This window comes from Lactuca serriola, chromosome 3 (assembly GCF_051521515.1).
Source record: "Lactuca serriola cultivar US96UC23 chromosome 3, Lser_US96UC23_V15, whole genome shotgun sequence".
Lineage (NCBI taxonomy): Eukaryota > Viridiplantae > Streptophyta > Magnoliopsida > Asterales > Asteraceae > Lactuca > Lactuca serriola.
Genome location: NC_136410.1, coordinates 10,388,216 through 10,398,756, shown reverse-complemented (window position 1 = coordinate 10,398,756; position 10,541 = coordinate 10,388,216).

Below are 10,541 nucleotides of genomic sequence, written 5' to 3'. Positions count from 1 at the left end.
GATAAATCATTTCTTATGCTCAACATAATACATAAGGAGTAAAAGAGTTTATAAGTTGCCATATATTATTTGAAATACATTAATGTTATAATTCGAAAACAGTTATAGTTTTGCTTGTATTCCCCCCTGAAAACATTGAAAAACACGAAAAAATGGTAGGGGTATGAACTCACCAGACGAGAAATGTGACGATTTGGATGCTAAGAGTTGATCCGGGGCTTGTAAATACACGAGGTTCCTAATTATAATGTAAAGATACACATTTGTATCTAATTAGGATTTAGTTTATTTATATGTTAGGGACACTTGCTTCAAGTCGCGAAAACACTCCGATATGAGTGTTTGGAGGGACCCGGGTGGCGTTTAGGGACGTGAAATGACACTAGGGACTTGGGACCTGAGTTTACTCCCCATGAGTAAACTAATATAAGAGTTTTTGGTCTAAAACACCCATTCCCCATGAGTTTACGGCCGTAAACTCATGGTGGGTGTGGTTTATGGTGCTAAATGACTTCATACACTTAGGGAATAATTTCTAGACTTGGTTTAAGGACTTGGAATGATTTCAAAGCATCAAATAGACCTTCTTATGGGAGTTTACGGCCTAGCATGGCTTCCTGGCCGTAAACTCCTATTTTCTCATGAAAATGGTGTTAAATGGTTCCAAAACAAATCACATGTGATTAATAGAATTATTCCAAGGCCTAACATGAGTTTGTATGGGACATTTGAGGGTTTTATGGAGTTTACGGCCCATGAGACCCCTCTCATGGCCGTAAACTCTTCTATAGGGTGCTACAAGGTGTTTCAAGGTCTAAAACTTGCATAGAAGGGCTTCTAAAATTCATCTAAAGGCTTTAGGGGTGTTTAGTTAGCATTCTAACACCATGAATCATGGAGTTTACGGCCCAAGAAAAAGCCTTGGCCGTAAACTCTTAAAAATCCCACAAATAATGTGTTTGAGGCCCTTAAACTATTTTTGGTTGATCCTATGATTTATTCCAAGGCTTTTGGTGGTGTTGGATGGCTTTCTAACACCTTAGAATTGAATTTATGCCAAGTTTTGAGGAGTTTACGGCCCAAGCACATGCCTTGGCCGTAAACTCACATAAGTCTCTCAAAAGTCATGTTTCAAGTGTCCAAATGCTAAAACCAATGTTCTATAATTCATATCTAAGCCATATTAGTGATTTGGAAGGGTTTAAGGGCATGAAAAACCCCATTTACATGAGTTTACGGCCCAAGCTTATGCCTTGGCCGTAAACTCCTTCAAATGACTCAAAATCAAAGTTTTAAATGTTCTAAGTCCATATCTTGAAGTCCCTTAGCCATATCTAAAGTCCAAATGAGTTTAGGAAGGAGTTTAAGGGCTTAAAACCCTTCAAATTGGTGTTTACGGCCTAGGCAGCCTCCTGGGCCGTAAACTCACATATGATGTCCTATTTCATGATTAAATGTCAAATTTGGAAGCCAAATATGCTATAGATTAAGGCTAGGAAGGTACCATAAGGATTTGAAGCCTTAAAATTGAGTTTTGGACCCTTAATCTTTGGATTTAGGAGAGAGGTTAGAGAGAGAGTAGAGAGAGAAGGAAAAAGCTTCAAATGAAAGGATTAACACGTTTATATAGTTCCTAAAACTTGGACACGGTGGAATTCTACCCGATACCGGCCTTAAACGATGCTTTAGGTCGCACCCGATTGAGTTTCCGTCACCCGGCGAGGATATTTCTAAAACTTATGAAATAAATGTTTTGGGATAAATTCATGAGTTCCTAAATGATTTGGACCCTCATTGAATGATAATAAACATATAATTTCAGTTAACTAAACCCAAAAACGATATCGGGACATTTCGATCTCCGACGAGTTATACGGGTAGAATGGGTTTTCGGCGATGAACAACTTCGGGTTGTTACATTATCCCCCCGTTAGAGGGAATTTCGTCCCGAAATTCAAAGAATAAGATACAGGTCATGGATTGGAATGAAACACGAATGGATTTGTTGCTTCGGATCTTCACTTTCTCAAGTGGAATCAGGTCTCTACTGGGCGTTCTAACGAATTCTCATTATCGGGACATGCCTTGGTTTCGTACTTTGACTCTCTCTCAATCTACGATATCAATCTGTTTTCTCATGGAAGTTCCAACCTTGGACGGCTTCGGTTTCTTCAAGGAATCACTAGGGTTTCGTTGGGCAGACACTTCTAAGGATTCGAGACATGATGGTCTAGATAGATGTTATCAAGCTCTAAGGGCATCCAAAACTTGAAGGTTGCAGAATCGATCTCTACGAAGATCTCGAAAGGTCTGATGTGAGACTAAACTAGACGCTCGAAAGAAACTCCCGGGAATCCTTCGGGATAGACATTTAGAGGAAAGAGCTGCTAACTTCCCGTTTCTCAATAATCACAGAAACGAGGGATGCGTGGTAATTCACATTAGGAAAACTTTTGAGTTTTAAGGCATAGAATGATACGAAAGTTTGATGCCGAAGATCACGAGAACAGGGTCGAGGAAAAATCTAGACGAGCGACCCTTTCAAAAGTAAAGATAACAACATGAATGAGACTCAGTCATTTCATGTTAAACATAGCATCAAAGTATTTTCATAGAAAGTTTTCCCCTTTTTAATCGAGTGGAGCAAAGAAAGTCCTCCGGACTGAGGATTTAATCTATAGGTACGAAGTTAATGTTCTCTATTTCACTGATTAGTCGTCTCGACGGTACACATTTCGATTACATACGAAGGATTGAGTTTAGAAAACGTTCGAATAGATAGATAACAGGTTTCCCTTTTGCAACCAAAATCGAAAAGAGTTGCAAGTATAAGAATTATCAAAGAGAGATATACCTGTGGCAGCAGAGGGATTTGTGGTTGTAGCTGTCTTGGGACAATTTCTTTTGAAGTGCCCAGCTTCACCACAATTGTAGCAGGCCGGACTGATTCCCACTCCGGATGATTGGTTTGTTGGCTTGGCTGGTTTTCTGCAGGTTCGCGCAAGATGACCCTTATTGCCACAGTTGTCGCAGATCCTTTCGCGTCATGGACCAAGAATGCGGTGGTGGTAGTTGCACTTACCACACCAAGGAAGGGTACCAGTGTATCCACTGGCGGGAGTTTGGGCTGTGGAACCTACAGCTGAAACAGCAACAGGGGCAGTAGCAGCATGGACTGCTACCGTTTGCTGTTTCTTAGAAGACCCTTGCGCACTTTGGGCCTTCCGCTTATTCCAGGATTTCTTTTTACTTCCGCCTCCGCTAGTGACTGGCTCGGGGGTAGTAGCTTCCTCATCAGAGTTCTCTTCGTGATCTATCAGGATATTCGCAAGACATTTAGCACTGTCATATGTGTCTGGCTTCGCAGCTAAGACATTTCCTTTTGTTGGCTGGGTCAACCCCCAGATGAATCTCTCTATCTTTTTACTTTCCGGGGTAACCATTCCCAGACAAAGTAACGCCAGATCGTCAAATCTTGAGGTATAAGCAGCTATGTCGGAACCCTTCATCTTAAGGTTCCAAAGTTCGTGTTCTAGCTTTTGAAGTTCGCCCCGAGGGCAATATTCTGCGAGAAGAAACTCCTTCATAGCTTCCCAACCCATAGCATTGGCTACAGGTAAAGTTAAGGATTTGACTCGGCCATTCCACCAAGTCAAGGCTTTGTCTAGGAAAGTACAGGCATCAAACTTGACTCTATCAGACTCCGAACAGACACATATTTCAAAGATTGATTCGATTCTCTCGAACCATCAGGTTAAAGCAATGACACCCCCTGTGCCATCGAAGAATGTCGGTTTTGCGTTCATGAAGTCTTTATAGGAACCCCCTTTTTGGTGTCCCTGGCTATCATCTGGGTTTTGGGTTTCACCTCCCGAACCCCTCGAGTTCAGTTGAGGTAAGAGAGCTGATATGGTAGCGGAAATGGTTGCCTGAAGTGTTTCCAAATCGATTTGAATAGGAGGTGGTGGCGGAGGAGGATTGCTGTTGTTCGTTGAGCTGGGTCTCTTTCTTGGAGGCATCTTGATCTAAAAAGATCAGGAAATAGAGGATCATAAGTCCTCTGAATTGAATCAAGAGATATGGGACAGGAGATATCTCATCAAGGCAAATATAGCATCATACTAAGCGATAAAGCAGAAAGGAGTTATCAGGATAGAACATTTTATCGCTAGAGGAATGATCAAGGAATAACGCGTATACGAGGATTTCTACAAAGGATCGACTCAAGAAATACTCCCATAGTATTTCATGGTTCGCTGCAGCGTCGATTTGTTGTTTGGGATATTAGGTAAGTTTTAGGTATGCCGCATACTACAGTCACTCCCAAGCACATGTTGGCCGTGTCTCGAATGAATATAGTTGGCCAGACTATATTGACCCTAGACACGACTACATAACTGCCCAGGTTTAACCGCAGCGTACAACACCCATTTACTTATGTTTTGTTCTACTTATAGTTACGGATTTCGACGGCTCAGCATACTTAAATACTTTTGAAAATACTTATATTTTGTAGGATACTTTTAGTTCAGAGCACTTAGGCCCCTTAATGTTTATAGTTTTATACCATGTAAGGTTTGGTATACTCTGTTCACTATAAACAAGGGCTCTGATACCAATCTGTCACACCCCGAAAACCAAAGGTGGAAACGTTCCCGGGGTTGACTCCACGTTGAGTATCAAATCCAATGTACATAGTAATCACAGTAAACAACCATTACATTACATATATATATATATATATATATATATATATATATATATATATATATATATATATATATGAAAGTTTACAATTGGTTCAAAAGTAAATTGTACAAAAGTTATACATATATCATATGAAAAAAAAAGAGACGAGTCTTCGGAGCACTCCGTCTTCACCAAAAGATATCGCTGGGTACCTGTCTAACTTGGACCTGAGAATACAAGCAGTTTGAGAATCAACATAAAGCTGGTGAGTTCATAAGCGGTTTTGTTTTGTGAAAATGTATCGATTTCCTTTAGTTTTCCGAAAAGATTTGTTATTCAAGAAAATCCCATATTTTCTTATGTTAATTAGCTTCGTTAACTTTCATTACAGTTCAGTTATGTGATATACGTTAACCCCAGGAAAATCCCATATTTTCCTAAATACAAGATTGATTAAATAACATAGTGTATAGTTTAATATACAAAACTATAATTTAGATGAACTGTATATAGAAAGTATTTTGAAAACCTTGGGACTAACATCCCGAACCAGTTATAAGATAATTCGATAAAGACCATGGGATCACTATCCCGAAAATAGATATAAGATAGCTTGATAAACCATGGGATAACCATCCCGAAACTAGATATATGATAGATTGATAAAATCATGGGATTATCATCCCGCATAAGATTTAGTTTCAAAACCATGGGATTACCATCCCGAACAAGATATAGACACAAGATCATGGGATTATCATCCCGAACGAGATATAGACATAAAACCATGGGATTATCATCCCGAACGAGATATAGATACAAGACCATGGGATTATCATCCCGAACAAGATTTAGATTCTAAACAAATCCTAGCTGTGAATAAGTTTATTTTAATACGTATTGTGAGTCGGGTAACCATACTGATACGACAACGAGACCTCCTTGACGTTAGTCAGACATCGGACGATATACAAAATTTGTCACCCCAAGCGTGCCCGCCTAACTGTAGCTAGCAGTTAAGGTGTGGGATTGTCAGTCCCGAATAGATCTATTCACAAATTCCTCGCTCTCCCTCCAGGAGACTCTGGTTACACTTCCGGAGAGGATTTACATGATCATCCATAAAGGGTAGTGACTATCTCACAAGCTAGTATTAAACTTTTCACAGGATTCTCATACGATAACAAACATACAAAGATTTTAAGACATGATACAGTGAAAATAGATACATACAATGAAACTATCTGGCAATATATTCAAATGATACAGAGATAAACTGAATCAGACATAGTTTATCTAAAAACTTTATACAGATATCAGTACATGATATAAAGAGAAATATAGAACCCCAAATTATTCCCATAATAATTTGATTAGTTTGGTTATTTTCATAACTAAAATCCATTTAGTTGAAATTGATAAATCATTTCTTATGCTCAACATAATACATAAGGAGTAAAAGAGTTTATAAGTTGCCAGATATTATTTGAAATACATTAATGTTATAATTCGAAAACAGTTATAGTTTTGCTTGTATTCCCCCCTGAAAACATTGAAAAACACAGAAAAATGGTAGGGGTATGAACTCACCAGACGAGAAATGTGACGATTTGGATGCTAAGAGTTGATCCGGGGCTTGTAAATACACGAGGTTCCTAATTATAATGTAAAGATACACATTTGTATCTAATTAGGATTTAGTTTATTTATATGTTAGGGACACTTGCTTCAAGTCGCGAAAACACTCCGATATGAGTGTTTGGAGGGACCCGGGTGGCGTTTAGGGACGTGAAATGACACTAGGGACTTGGGACCTGAGTTTACTCCCCATGAGTAAACTAATATAAGAGTTTTTGGTCTAAAACACCCATTCCCCATGAGTTTACGGCCGTAAACTCATGGTGGGTGTGGTTTATGGTGCTAAATGACTTCATACACTTAGGGAATAATTTCTAGACTTGGTTTAAGGACTTGGAATGATTTCAAAGCATCAAATAGACCTTCTTATGGGAGTTTACGGCCTAGCATGGCTTCCTGGCCGTAAACTCCTATTTTCTCATGAAAATGGTGTTAAATGGTTCCAAAACAAATCACATGTGATTAATAGAATTATTCCAAGGCCTAACATGAGTTTGTATGGGACATTTGAGGGTTTTATGGAGTTTACGGCCCATGAGACCCCTCTCATGGCCGTAAACTCTTCTATAGGGTGCTACAAGGTGTTTCAAGGTCTAAAACTTGCATAGAAGGGCTTCTAAAATTCATCTAAAGGCTTTAGGGGTGTTTAGTTAGCATTCTAACACCATGAATCATGGAGTTTACGGCCCAAGGACAAGCCTTGGCCGTAAACTCTTAAAAATCCCACAAATAATGTGTTTGAGGCCCTTAAACTATTTTTGGTTGATCCTATGATTTATTCCAAGGCTTTTGGTGGTGTTGGATGGCTTTCTAACACCTTAGAATTGAATTTATGCAAAGTTTTGAGGAGTTTACGGCCCAAGCACATGCCTTGGCCGTAAACTCACATAATTCTCTCAAAAGTCATGTTTCAAGTGTCCAAATGCTAAAACCAATGTTCTATAATTCATATCTAAGCCATATTAGTGATTTGGAAGGGTTTAAGGGCATGAAAAACCCCATTTACATGAGTTTACGGCCCAAGCTTATGCCTTGGCCGTAAACTCCTTCAAATGACTCAAAATCAAAGTTTTAAATGTTCTAAGTCCATATCTTGAAGTCCCTTAGCCATATCTAAAGTCCAAATGAGTTTAGGAAGGAGTTTAAGGGCTTAAAACCCTTCAAATTGGTGTTTACGGCCTAGGCAGCCTCCTGGGCCATAAACTCACATATGATGTCCTATTTCATGATTAAATGTCAAATTTGGAAGCCAAATATGCTATAGATTAAGGCTAGGAAGGTACCTTAAGGATTTGAAGCCTTAAAATTGAGTTTTGGACCCTTAATCTTTGGATTTAGGAGAGAGGTTAGAGAGAGAGTAGAGAGAGAAGGAAAAAGCTTCAAATGAAAGGCTTAACACGTTTATATAGTTCCTAAAACTTGGACACGGTGGAATTCTACCCGATACCGGCCTTAAACGATGCTTTAGGTCGCACCCGATTGAGTTTCCGTCACCCGGCGAGGATATTTCTAAAACTTATGAAATAAATGTTTTGGGCTAAATTCATGAGTTCCTAAATGATTTGGACCCTCATTGAATGATAATAAACATATAATTTCAGTTAACTAAACCCAAAAACGATATCGGGACATTTCGATCTCCGACGAGTTATACGGGTAGAATGGGTTTTCGGCGATGATCAACTTCGGGTTGTTACATAAATGCACCAATAAAAATTCAAGAAATAATAAATAATTAAATAAATCATTAAATGGTATTTTGGACATTTTGTACTTTTAATTAAGAAAATCATTTAATTGAAATCCTAAAATTATGGAAATAAAGTAAATATATTTGTGTTGGATTAGTGTCTAAGCCCGTAACTATATTTGGTATGTACTTGACCCGGTTGTGCATGGTCCTTTTGGGTTGCCTTCACCAAAGCAACTTGACAATGCAATTCGATGAGAGAGAGGATAATATGATTTATTAATATATTATAAGAATAATATATTAAAGGATAAATCATATTTATTTAGTTAGTATTAGTCATAAATTAATTTGGTGACTAAAAGAGATTAATTAAATAAAGGGGCGTAAACTGTCAAATGTATGATAGTTGAGTTTTGGGCTGGGAAACCTAATGGACTAAGGGGGAACGAAATTATGATGAAGGGTTATCATATTTTTGTCCAAGACCCTATTCCAAAAGGTTCCTTGGGCTGCTTGGTGACTAGGCTGTCCATTAGGGTTTAGACTGAAACCTTAGCAGCCTACAGTATAAATAAGACCCCTAGCCTTCAATTTTTGGCCACTTGCTTCCCAAGAGAAACCCTAGGCCGAAATTAAGCATCCTCCCTCTTCTCTCATAGTTGCCTTCTTGCTTGTGGTGTTTGTAAGCCATTAGAGGAGTTACAATTGTGACTCTATGCTCCAAGAAAGAAGATTCAAGCTTCCATTGAAGAGGTAAACATCTAGATCTAATTATATATGTTAAATTATGAAATATGTATGCTAGTTTAGGGTTTGTAAGTTTTGGATTCATTGCATGTACAATAGAGAAACCTAGATCCAAACATTAGGGTTTGTATGAGAATATAGGATTGTTCTTATGCATAAAACCCATCAATTTGACATAGTCCTTCACCTTGTTTCCTACCATCATTTCCGTCTACTATTATCAATCTAAACCATTTCAATCAGCCTTCATCTTCCAGATTTTCGCTTCAGTTTGAACACCGATGGATGTTTGATTAGAGATAGCTTCAACACGAATCTTGAAGAGGAACGGGTTCGTTTTGGAGATAGGGGTATAAAACGAATAATGTGAAACCAATTAAACCCCAATCATGGTGAGGTTTGATTCTTATCTCCTTCGTAGCCGACATTCTATTCAATACATCGGTTGAACAATTTGATTTTCAATTGCTTTTCAAGTTTCTATTAATTCTCAGGTTCAATTTTTCTTGCATCTTTAGCTTGTACTCAATAATTAACTTGAACATGTTAGGCTTGATGTAATTTCCCAAATAAAGTTAACCCGATTCCAAATCTTTTATAATAAAATGTTTGTCAACTTATTTATGTTGCTGATCTTGCATATTGTAGGTATACTTTTAGAATTTGGTCTTCAAAATTCTGCCTTTAAAGTGTTTGTGAAAAGTCCTCAACGAATGAGAGTGACAATGCAAACTTTTATACCTTTTTGTGAAAGGAGCAGAGAAAACTTGAAGTAAACCCACGATTGCATCCGACAATGGGAAGATGTTGACATATCTTTTACCGATGCACATGTAAGTCTTTGTTATTATTCATTGATTCTTTTTCTACATAGAATGTTGTGAATGGAGTAACATATGATTGATTTGTATGATATTTGTGAATAGTCTGTTAATAAACACGCCATGTAGGGGTGTTTTTCTTTCTTCATTGGAGAATAAGGTTGTAACATGTTTTTGAAGTCTGTAGATATAGCTTGCTCAAGGCTTGTTTTCATGTTAGTATGAATGTCATTCAGTTTGGATTTAGAATGTAAAAAACAATAAACATGTGTAAAATAGCGATTCTGATAGAATATTCAAAACCATTATGCAAGAATAGTTTATTCTGTAAGAATATTTATTGTTGTATTATGATAGAATTGTAGTTAATTGTTTATATGTTTAATGTGCAGTTGTTACAAATATATCACTACAAAATATTTTGCAATGAATTTGTGACAAAAATGGCTTGAAGACCTGATGGGAAAGGCTTGAAGAATGAATTAAAGAATGATCACACCCATACAATGTAATTAAGAATGTTGTTATTTTTTAGAAATTACACTTGTTATTTTTTCAGAATGTTGTTATTATTCAATGAATCACAATCATATAATGTAATTATTTGGTATATTGTTAGTTCAAGAATCGATTTTGTGTATTTTTTCGGAATGTATTTAGTAGTTTATGATTGACATTCTGTTATTCTGACAGAATAAAATCGAAAATATATTTACTAGTTCATGGTTGATATTCTATCATTTTGACAGAATAAAATTGAAAAATATATTTACTAGTTTATGGTTGACATTTTATCATTCTGACAGAATAAAATCGGATTTTTAAATTTGAATTAATTTAAAATATTCAGATTTTTTAAAATAAAAGAACTAACTATCACTAAAAATTCAAAAATTTCCTTTTTTAATATAGGTTAATTGACTAAAATGCCCTTATGCTGAAAATAGTGTGAT